This window comes from Somniosus microcephalus, unplaced genomic scaffold (genome assembly GCF_052327205.1).
Source record: "Somniosus microcephalus isolate GS21.2 unplaced genomic scaffold, FLI_Smic_1.0 unresolved_chr1, whole genome shotgun sequence".
Taxonomy (NCBI): Eukaryota; Metazoa; Chordata; class Chondrichthyes; order Squaliformes; family Somniosidae; genus Somniosus; species Somniosus microcephalus.
The window spans coordinates 167703649-167715655 of NW_028225179.1; the positions used below are offsets into that span (position 1 = coordinate 167703649).

Here is a 12007-nt window from a genome sequence, read left to right on the forward strand (position 1 = left end):
GGAACTCACTGCCTGAAAGGGTGGGAGAGGCAGGAACCCTAACCACATTTAAAAAGTACTTGGATGTGCACTTGGGATGCTCTAACCTGCAGGGCTACGGACCAAGAGTTGGGAAGTGGGATTAGGCTGGATAGCTCTTTGTTGGCCGGCGCGGACATGATGCAATTCTGTTTGGATGTAAGCGTTTCCACCAGTACGTCTATGGCCGACAAGTCATTGTGGAATCCGACCACAAGCCCCTCGAGTCAATCATGAGGAAACCACTAGCCGCAGCCCCACCAAGGCTACAGAGAATGATCCTTCAGCTACAGAAGTACGACTTCACAATCATTCACCGTCCAGGCAAAGACATTCCTGTCGCAGACACGCTCTCCAGAAAGTCTCTTAGCTACCAGGACAGCAGCCTCAGTGAAGGCATGGATGTGCAGGTGCACGTGGTGTACAACAGCTTACCTGTGAGTGACTCAAAACTGAAGGAGATCCGAGCAGGAACAGAGAAAGATGCACAACTCACACTGCTGAGCAAAGTCATACATGAAGGATGGCCTGAGGAAAGGAGGAAATGCCCTCAGAGCATATCTGAATTCTGGAACCACAGAGACGAACTGTCACAAATCAACAGAATCGTCTTCAAAGGGGAGAAAATCCTCATTCCTACCAGTCTCAGAGAAGAGATGTTGACAAAAATTCATGCTGGACATATGGGCATGGAAAAATGCAAACAAAGAGCACGTGACATCATGTTTTGGCCCGGAATGTGCAAACACATTGAGGACATTGTCGGAAAATGTTCCATTTGTCTAGAACGCCGCCCATCAAATGTCAAAGAGCCCATGATACCTCACCGTATCCCAGACAGGCCCTGGCAGGTCGCGGCAACGGATCTGTTCACATGGAACAACGAAGACTACATAGTGACTGTTGATTACTACAGCAGATTTTTTGAACTGGACAAGCTTCACAGCACCACATCTGCAGCTGTGATCTACAAGCTAAAGGCAGCCTTTGCCAGGCATGGCATGGTAGAGACTTTAGTCTCAGACAATGGCCCCCAATACAAATCAAAAGAGTTCAAGTCGTTTGCCAAGGCATGGGATTTCACACGTCACATCAAGCCCACATTACCCTCAAAGTAATGGCCTTGCTGAAAAAACTGTCCAGATTGCAAAAACACTCATGGACAAAGCCAAAGCGGACAAAAGAGACCTCTACATCAGTCTCCTTGAGTACCGCAACATTGCGGTTGACAACTTCAAGTCACCAGCACAGCTGTTGATGAGCCGCAGACTTCGCTCAATCCTTCCAAGCACCAACCAGCAGCTGCAGCCAGAGGTCGTCAGCTGCAAGCAAGTGCTTGCAAAACGTGTACAGAGACAGCAACACCAAAAGAGATACTATGACAGGTCAGCTAGACTACTGCTGCTGCTGCACAATGGAGAATCTGTCAGAATCCAGGAGCAAGACTACTGGAAGCCAGCAATCGTCATCCAGCCAGCTGACACTGAGCGATCGTATCATGTCCGCACCCCAGAAGGACAGGTGTACCGCCGCAATCGCAGGCACCTCCTGAACACCAAGGAACAACACCGTCATTCCGACGAGAGGATCAGTTCAACAGAGTGTGATGAACAGAGCAATACACAAAACACATCATACTTACCTGAACCTAAACCTGAACCTGATTTGTTGACCGATTCAGGAGCATGCTCAGTTCCATACCACACAAGGTCAGGATGAGAGGTCAAGCCTAGAGGTATCCTTGACTTGTGAACTGTCAAAGGGTGTAGGTGGATCGCTGCCCTAAGAAAAATACTGTACATTGTTATTGAAACGTTGAGATGTTTTCAGTGCTAGTTAAATGCTGAGTTTACTTATATGTTTATGCTACCGAGAACATTATGTAGAAGAAAGGTTTAAAAGTAATGCATAACATTTTTCTTTTAAAAGGGGATGTAACATTTGCATATTGAATTATCATTGGCCCGCAGGCATCTGTAAGGAATACCTATTATATTCACACGTGATCACATGCTGAGTTGTCATTGGCCTGCAGGCATCTGTAAGGATTACTATTGTTTGGAAGACCCAGGCTAGGGGTCCTAACTCCATCTTGTCCCCACTGTGCTGTTGAGTAAAATCATCAGACCTAATGCTTCATTAAAGAGTTAAACTGTAATACCCTGTTGTCCTGCAATTTATTATTTTTGTACAAAGTGTGCAAAACAAGACAGAGGGTGCTATTTGGGTATTGTTTTTCTGATTGAGTCGATGTGACTGATGGAGGGTGATATTGAGGGTGAAGAGGGAAGCTGAGTGTCTGTTTTCGGAAGCGAGCTTGGTCGGCCGATTGACAGTGCGAGCGGTGGAAAGCTCGACTATTTGCAGTTAAGCAATTGCGCGGGCGGCCGGCTGCCGTCCAAGGCGTTTTGTTCCGGAGTTCCTTCTCCGAATTCCTCGGTGCACGGCTGGTTGGAAAGCCCCGGCGCGGGCGCTTGCTATGTTGTTGCGCTGGTCCCGAGCTAGCAAGGCAAGTTGCTGAGTGGGCGCTCTGACAAAGCCGGGCGGGGTGGCAAAAGTGACCTTGCCTCGGTGGTTGAATTTCCCTTGGGCCAGAATGAAGCTGGAGCAGTGTAAGGGGCTGACAGGGGTTGTGTTTGAACTTGTGCTGTCCACTCATTGTTGCTGGAAGGAGGGAGGGAGGCAGGCAGGCTGGCAGGCAGGTAGGTAGGCTGGCAGACAGGTAGGCAGGTAGGTAGGCAGGCAGGTAGGTAGACAGGCAGACAGGTAAGCTGGTAGGCAGGCTGGCAGGTGAGCTGGCAGGTAGGCAGGCAGACAGGTAGGTAGGCTGGCAGGCAGGAAAGCCGAGTTAACAACAGAAAATGCTGGAAAAACTCAGCAGGCCAGGCAACATCCGTGGAGAGAAATTAGAGTCGACGTTTCGGGTCTAACGCCGAGTGCCGCTCCCCGGAAGTGTGGTCGGCTTGTTTAAAGCACCCAAAGTGAGCAGAAACCTTCGATCAACCATTTCCAGTTAACCATTTGCCCCGGTTTGCACGGCCGCAGTCAAATTCGTTTTGTTCCCGAACCCCGTGTCCGATTTCATCCGGCGATGGCTCGTTGGAAAGCCCCGATGCCGGCGCACATGATATTGCTGTACTGGCCCCGGTCGAGCGAGGGAAAGTGCAGAAATCCCGGTTCTGCAATGGGCCGTCGGTCACCGGGCCGGTTGTCGGGCATAGCTTCGGGAGGGAACATCGGACTTGCTGGCGGTTACCTGTGGGTGAACGGGCTTGCAGAGCTGAACATGGGGAACCAAGGCTGAGCGGCTGTGCCATCGCCGGGCAGAGGGAGGGCAGTCAGGCTGCAGACCGCTTTCCGACAGCTGAGTCCGCGGCCCGGCCACCGACCTTCTTGGGCGCACTGCCTATGCAAGCCAGGGGCAAGCGGCATCCAGCGGTACCAGAACGGACTCGGTGCGGCACCGGGAATCCGAGAATCGCCCCTCCGAAGCGAGCCTGGGTTTTCCCGTTTAAAACGACGGGAATGAGTGCTACCCTCTGGCGGTGGAATCCTCCCGTTGCAGTTTTAGTTTTCAGCTAACCATTTGCCCCGGTTGGCACAGCGGCAGTCAAACACCTTTCCTTCCGGACTCCCGTTAACCACATATAAACGTGATAAATGGCTTTGTCAGGGGGAGATCAAGCCTGACCAATTTGATTGAATTTTTCGAGGGGGTGACTAGGTGTGTGGATGAGGGTAGTGCAGTTGATGTAGTCTACATGGACTTCAGTAAGGCTTTTGACAAAGTCCCACATGGGAGACTGGTCAAAAAGGTAAAAGCCCATGGGATCCAGGGCAATTTGGCACATTGGATCCAAAATTGGCTTAGTGACAGAAGGCAGAGGGTGATGGTCGAAGGTTGTTTATGTGACTGGAAGCCTGTGTCCAGTGGTGTACCGCAGGGATCGGGGCTGCGTCCTTTGCTGTTTGTAGTGTACATTAATGATTTAGATATGAATTTAGGAAGTATGATCAGTAAGTTCGCAGATGACACAAACATTGGTGGAGTGGTAAATAGCGAGGAGGGAAGCCTCAGGCTACAGGACGATGTAGATGGGTTGGTCAGATGGGCAGAACAGAGACAAATGGAATTTAACCCTGAAAAGTGTGAGGTGATGCATTTTGAGAGGCTAGGGAATACACAATGAATGGTAGGACCCTAGGAAGGACAGAGGATCAAAGGGACCTTGGTGTGCATGTACATAGATCCCTGAAGGCAGCAGGACAGGTAGATAAGGTGGTTAAAAAGGCATATGGGATACTTACCTTCATTAGCCGAGGCATAGAATACAAGAGCAGGGAGGTTATGATGGAGCTGTACAAAACGCTAGTTAGGCCACAGCTGGAATACTGTGTGCAGTTCTGGTCGCCACACAATAGGAAGGATGTGATTGTATTCGCTAGAGTTTAGAAGAATGAGAGGGGATCTCATTGAAACTTATAAAATTCTAACAGGACTGGACAGACTAGATGCAGGAAGGATGTTCCCGATGGTCGGGGAGTCCAGAACCAGGGGTCACAGTCTAAAGATAAGGGGTAATCCATTTAGGACTGAGATGAGGAGGAATTTCTTCACCCAGAGAGTGGTGAACCTGTGGAATTCTCTACCACACAAGGCAGTAGAGGCCAGTTCATTAAATATATTGAAGAAGGAGTTGGATATATTTCTTAAGGCTAAAGGGATCAAGGGATATGGGGAGAAGGCAGGGACAGGGTATTGAATTTGGATGATCAGCCATGATCTCATTAAATGGCGGAGCAGGCTCGAGGGGCCGAATGGTCTAGTCAGACTTACCGAGTATGACGTGTGACATCATTGAGGGTGTACAGTATTTACAAAGTCTTTTATGAAGTTTTCTTTCAAATTTGTTTGGGATCATTTGTCATAAGACACGAAAAAATATGATCTGACATTTGTACAGGACCTTTCATGAGCTCAGGCCACCCCAAAGGGCAGCACAGCCAATGAAGTACTTTTCAAGTGTAGTCACTGTTGCAATGTGCTGATAAATAACCAGATATTGTGATTTTTAGTGATGTTGGTTCAGGGATAAATGTTGGCTGGGACGGTGGGACAATTCGCCTTTCCCTCTTCAAATAGTGCCATAGGATCTTCCACCTGCGAGGGCAGAATGGGCCGCTGTAAATAAACATCTCATCTGAAAGACAGCACCTCTGACAGTGCAGCACCCCCTCAGTACTGGACCATGGGGTAGATTTTCACATTGTAGCCCGGGTGTAAACCTGCCATTGTGAATCAGCCGCCCGCTGTTCTTTAATAGATATGAAAATCGGGCGGGTTCTATAATGGGCCTTCGATCTGCAATGCCAGTTTCACGCCTGGGCAGCTCGTTGTAATTCTATCCCCATAGGTTAGTATTTTGAACACCTCAGTGCTGCTTGGAGGCATTTCATTCACCGACACACAGACACGGGCACTATGTACAAAAGCAGGTCTCTGCACACTCAGGACAACACACTGGGTTTTGTATTAAATGAAACTTTATTTTCTGAATTGTATCCCAATAGTTAGGACATGCAAATAAAAATAAAATCCACATCACACTAAATACAACAGGATAATAATGCTGCAATGGTAATCAATTTATATACAGGCTTGTGGACAGTCAACCATTGGAGACAATGCTGAACTGATCGCTGAATGTTCACAGCAGATATATGGTGAAAACTCAACAAGGACTAAGTTGAGGAGAAGAGTCTGTTCTGGCCCACTATTGGCAGCAGTTATTGGGACCAGGAGAGCAAATCATGAAAACAAAAACAGGAACGGTATAAGTATCAGGGCTGTACAGGATCAGTTCAACAAGACAGAATGAGTGGTCTGGCGAGCTCTGGCAGAAAGACAACTATTGTATTGTTTCACTTACGGAGGTCACGGTCCATCATCAAAGACCCTACCCACCCCAGCCACAGTCTGTTCGCCCTCCTGCCATCTGGGAGACGCTACAGGTGCATTCGCACCCGAACAACCAGATTTAGGAACAGCTTCTTTCCCAGGGCTGTCATCCTACTGAACTCCACAAATAAACTCTAAAGCCTGCACATCTGCCAATGCACTTTATTATGGTTATGTTAATGTATTACAAGCCAAATGAATGTTGAATGTTTAAATGTCTTAATCTAAATGTACACTCTCGGGAGCCGCAAGCCTACATTTCGTTGTACTGCACTTGTGCACTAACAATGACAATAAAGTTGATTATTATTATTATTTTGAGGAGCCAGATGATAGATTTTTACTGTTAATCTGTGTGTAATACACAGGTTGTAAGGGGTTTTAGATCGCAGAGGTTTCTCTCTCTAGAGGCCTCTCTCTCGCACAGTAAAACCGTGAGTGGTTCGACCGACTCGCCCCTTAGATTCTGTACTCTGGACTTTGGGGCAGGAACTATAACGTAGAGAAATCTCTTATAGACCAAGTTTGATGAAACGAAATGAAATTTTATTTCAAATGGAAACACAAATCAAATGCAAGCAAATAAGAGAGTGCATGGGAGGGAAAAACACAAACAAATCATAACGACACAATACTAACTAAGGCAAATACAGGCATATTATACTCTACAAAAATCATCATGAAATGGGGAAACACACGGATCATCGAGGGACAACAACTCATGTTAATTATACCCTTAAATATCCACCTCCTTAAACCTATCTAGATCTGATTATGGAGGGCCAGAAACATGCTCACCAATCCAACTAGGAAGTGTAAGGTTTTGAACCAGTCTGCATTTGGTCCTTTCAGGCGTCCTGTCTCCACGTGGTTAGTGGAGCCCCAGCGAGCTGCGCCACACCTCTCTCCTGAGGTGGGGGTCGGGGGCGGCTGGACACCGGCTGCTTCTGTCGTTTTATTTTGTCTCTTCTCCCGAACCGGGAGAGGGCCTCTCGTTTTCGTCAACGGCCCGGGGTTGGTCGATGATCTCCCGATGTTTGACCCCGGGGCGGGACGCCGGCTCGAATGGTCTTCTTGATGGCGGTTTGGTCTTCTTCTCCTTCCTCTCCGTCGATGGAGAGGAGTCCCGCTGATCTTCTCCCGAAGCGACTCCTCTTTACCCAGCTCAAAAGCTGGGCAGGCCTGCAAGCTGGAAAGCTGACGAGCGTGTCTCCGTGTCTCCTTGTCGTTCGGCCTCGTTCTTCTACTTGCTCTACTCTTACCCGTGTGTTCACACAATTATACTTCTTTCCCAGAAGCCCTTATCTCGCGCCAAATCAGGTTAGTCTTTGTTTAACTTTTGGCGGGCTTGTTGCACAACGGGGTAGTTATTATATTTTAAACTGTTCTTGGCTGGCCGGTAACGGCCCATCTCTGGCCTGGAATGACCTTCATTGTTTTTAATGTCCTGGTGATGTCCTTAACGGGCCCTTGATGCTCTTCTCATGAATATGAAACTGTTCCCTTTTGTCTGGGTCAACATTTAGATGGCCTTTATCGACAGGCCGATCTCGACTGGATCTATATGTATATGTGGGTGTCTGGTTTCGTTCTCTCAGAAACGGCTTCCAGAACTTACTTTGGGCTGAATCCACAAAGCTGTCTGAGGATTTGCAGGAAATGTCCCAATAAGTTGATCACGGGGTCTGGCGGCCATTTTGAATGCCCCTTTTTCTGGGCTTCTTTTAAAATAGTCTTTAAAATCATGGCCTCTTCTGCCATTCGACCCTTTATAATATAAAGTTCAATTTTGCAAATCCTACAAGGTATATATTTGTTTAATTAATTTTCCTTTAGACAAGCTAATAGAATTCCTGCTGCATAGATATGTATATATATCATCCGGTTATGTATTCACTTGCTGATTAATAATTTACTGAATAATTCAAACCTAAACCGAGGTCTGATGATGCGCTAGTCTCTCCAAGGCTAGAGAAAAATCTTGTGAAAGCAAAAGATAATTTTCAATAGCTAACCGACTAACAGAAAGATTGTTCGGTTTGTTATGCTTGGTGTGTTACTGAAGGTTATTGAGAAAGTGAGGAAAGTGAAGAGTCATAAACATAGGGAGTCACAACTCACCCATGGAAATGACTTAAAATTACAGGAGCCAAAAAAATCTGGATTAAACAGGGTAAAGACCCAAAAATATACCCGGGACCACAGGAAGATCCAAGGAACAACCTCTCTCTTCGTTTTCTTGATGAGGACCTTAAAATTATGGCCCACGAAACAGTGGAAATAGTTTGTCCCCTCGAATCTGATCAAAATCCTTCATCATTTCTGACCGATCTCTTAATCTTCTGTGTTCCAGTGAAATGAGTCCCAGTTTCTCCTCACAACTAAACCTCATCTCTAATATCCTCAAGTTGAATTTCTTCTCCAGGGCCCTGACACCTTTTCCAAAGTAAGGCATTGAAAACTGGACACAGTGTTCTAACTGAGGCCAAACCAATGATTTGTATTGGTTTAGAATCATTTCTCTGTACTTTAGACTCCTGATTATAAAACCCAGGACCCCATATACTTTGCTCTTTTTATAAACGGAACAGCTTTATCAACTCCTGCTTCATTTTAACATTTGGAGACTTCCTTATGATCCCCAAGGTATTGAAACTGTCCATCTCCAGAACACTCAGATAAGTTTCAATTCAAAAGATAGAGGCTAAGAGAAGACCAACTCACAGACAGGGAAACACTTTCAGTACGAGAGACTGAAGCATCTCTCCAAGTGTTGGAGGTGAAATGAGTATTAACCATTTCATGAAATACTTACAATGCTAATTCAGTAGTCATCCTTCAAGTCAGCTAGAAACCATCTGGGCCAAGGGCCTTATTAGCCTGAAGAGAGCCAACAGCTTGGAGTACCACAGCCTGACTGATGGGACCTCCAGAGATGTTCAAACTGCTCAATCCAGGCACCTCAGAGGGAGAGGGACGTATGGGCTTTTAATGCAGATAAGGCACCAACACATTTCTATGCTTGTAAATATTTCTACTGAACTAGTGAATCTTAACTCTATAAAGAACATCACATATATTAACGATTTGGAGGAAGGGACCGAGTGCAACATATCCAAGTTTGCCAATGATACAAAGATGGGAGGGAAAGCAGTGAGTGAGGAGGACATAAAAAACCTGCAAAGGGACATAGACAGGCTAAGTGAGTGGGCAGAGATTTGGCAGATGCAATATAATGTTGGAAAGTGTGAGGTTATGCACTTTGGCAGAAAAAAATCAAAGAGCAAGTTATTATCTAAATGGAGAGAAACTGCAAAGTGCTACAGTACAAAGGGATCTGGGGGTCCTGGTGCATGAAACACAAAAAGTTAGTATGCAGGTGCAGCAGGTGATCAGGAAGGCCAAGGGAATCTTGGCTTTTATTGCAAGGGGGATGGAGTATAAAAACAGGGAAGTCTTGCTGCAGTTATACAGGGTATTGGTGAGGCCACACCTGGAATACTGCGTACAGTTTTGGTTTCCATATTTAAGAAAAGATATACTTGCTCTCGAGGCGGTTCAGAGAAGGTTCACTCGGTTGATTCCAGAGATGAGGGGGTTGACGTATGAGGAAAGGTTGAGTAGGTTGGGACTCTACTCATTGGAGTTCAGAAGAATGAGAGGCGATCTTATCGAAACATATAAGATTGTGAGGGGGCTTGATCGGGTGGATGCGGTGAGGATGTTTCCACTGATGGGTGAGACTAGAACTAGGGGGCATAATCTTAGAATAAGGGGCTGCCCTTTCAAAACTGAGATGAGGAGAAACTTCTTCACTCAGAGGGTAGTAAATCTATGGAATTTGTTACCCCAGAGAGCTGTGGAAGCTGCAACATTAAATAAATTTAAAACGGAGATAGACAGTTTCCTAGCAGATAAGGGAATTAGGGGTTACGGGGAGAGGGCAGGGAAGTGGACGTGAGTCTAGATTCAGATCGGCCATGATCCTATTGAATGGCGGAGCAGGCCCGAGGGGCCTATGGCCTACTCCTGCTCCTACTTCTTATGTTCTTAATACAAAAAATAGAAATGAATATAAATGTCAATGGCTCATTCTATTTCAGATCTGCGAGGCACTTTAAGAAACACCTCTCGCCTACCAAGATACTTGGTCACCTCTAATGTTTTGGAGAGGACAGATTTTCAGTGGTTCTGAGTTTTTGCCTATTGGTTCAATCCAGGACTGAACAAAGGATACAGATCCCCACTGATACCAGGGACAATGTGGAGAAGAGACTGACTTTCAGGATTGTAAAATGAGAGTGTTTTTTCCTCACAGTCCAGGTAAACTCCAATCTCCTTTGGTATCTGTCTCAGGCTCAGACTGCGGAGGATTACACTTGAACTGACAGCTTTGTACTCCTTCTCATCTTTCCGCAGCACAGCCCAGCACTCATTGGCCCGTATTTTCCGACCCCCACGGGTGGGTGGGTACGAGGTGCGTACACACCCGTAGGGGCCTCGCAAGTGCTGGTTTCAGGCATGCAAAGCGCATGCGCTGAAAACTGGCACTTCCGATCTGCCAAGAATCCGCGACAGATCCTCCGCCTGCGGGTGGAGAGTTCCGCTTTCTGTAGAACATCCGCCTGCTGAAAACCTTTAAAAATCTTACGCCTGGTAAAAGCGTAAGGCTGGCTTTTACCAGCATAAGTACGGTCACGGAAGGAGCGTTAACGCGGCCAGAAATCCTTCCACCACTTCATACAGTTCCCCAAAGGGAACAGTGTGAAGACACGTACGACGACGACCAGCGTAAGAATTTAAAACAGTAAAAAAAAATTCACTCATTTACAGTTTAAAAATAATTTTTTTAAAAAGGTGTTTATTTTCAGTCGTGTAAAAAACTTATTTTTTTCAAAAAATTTAATTTTGTTTAAAATATTTTTTTAACTAATTTAAAAATGTGATTTAAAAAAAGTGTATTTAATGTTTTAGTGTGTTTTTTGAGTGATCCCCATTCATACTGTTGACTGGTCTATCTGGAGAGACCTGTTGAAAGTATGAAGGGGGACTCCCTTCTTTGATTGGTTCCCCATGGCCCACGTGATCCCAGGGATGCTGGTGAACCGCCTGCGCCCCCGGGATACCTGGGCCTCTGCGCGCGCGGACCAGGAGAGGCCCAGGGGCGGATGTGTCGGGACCTACGGACCCAGCAGGCAAGGTCGTAGATTTTTTTCCAGATCGGAGGCATCCGCTCGCAGGAAGCCTCCGATCGGAAAATCCGGGACCAATGTTGGGGGAAGCGTTAGTTGTGTTGTTCTCATCGACGGACTTGTTGGCAATGCCGATATCCCGGGCAGTCTTCACCCCCACCTCCACTTCCCAGTAACGTTTACCTGATGCATATGGGACAGAACCCAGAATGCGTGGATAATGATCAAACCTCTCCGTGGTGTCATAAGGCGTCTCTCGGTGGGTCACGCTCATCTTGTCCCCGGACACAATTAACTCGGAATGCGCTGTGTTGGAATCCATGGTTACTGAAGCTAAGTGAAAGATTACATTTTATTGGCAGATTGATTCCATGAGGTGAATTCTCACTTACCGCCGTGCGGGGAGGAGGCCATAGCGGATTGACCGCTGGTTTTACACACTTCAAAAACTTACGGCCTCTTCCCTCTTCTTCCTTTCCCGTTCTTTTCCCACATCACAAATACTGAGCAGAGGAAATTCTCATTTGTTTATGGTGTCGCGAAACAATGTGACTGCTGAATATCTTCACTAATAATGGCCGATTGTATTCAGACTTATTAAAATGCTAATATCCAACTTCACAGAGTGCCAAATTTTAAACATCTCCATCTCCAACAGCGGCAGCAGCGGGAGCGGCAGACCTGCGAGGGAGCAGCGGGAGAATTCGAGAGTGATGTCACAGTACAGAAAGTGACGCCGGCACAGGGGAAGCAGCAGATTGGGTGAGTACGGCCAGGTGAGTATTTACATAGATACATAGAAGATAGGAGCAGGAGTAGGCCATTCGGCCCTTCGTGC

General features: G+C 46.6%; 1 pseudogene; it reads right to left on the bottom strand.

The window, feature by feature from the left end:
- Nucleotides 1-9802: 9802 nt before the first annotated feature.
- LOC147096514 (zinc-binding protein A33-like) lies at nt 9803-11583 on the bottom strand (annotated as a pseudogene).
- Nucleotides 11584-12007: the final 424 nt, after the last annotated feature.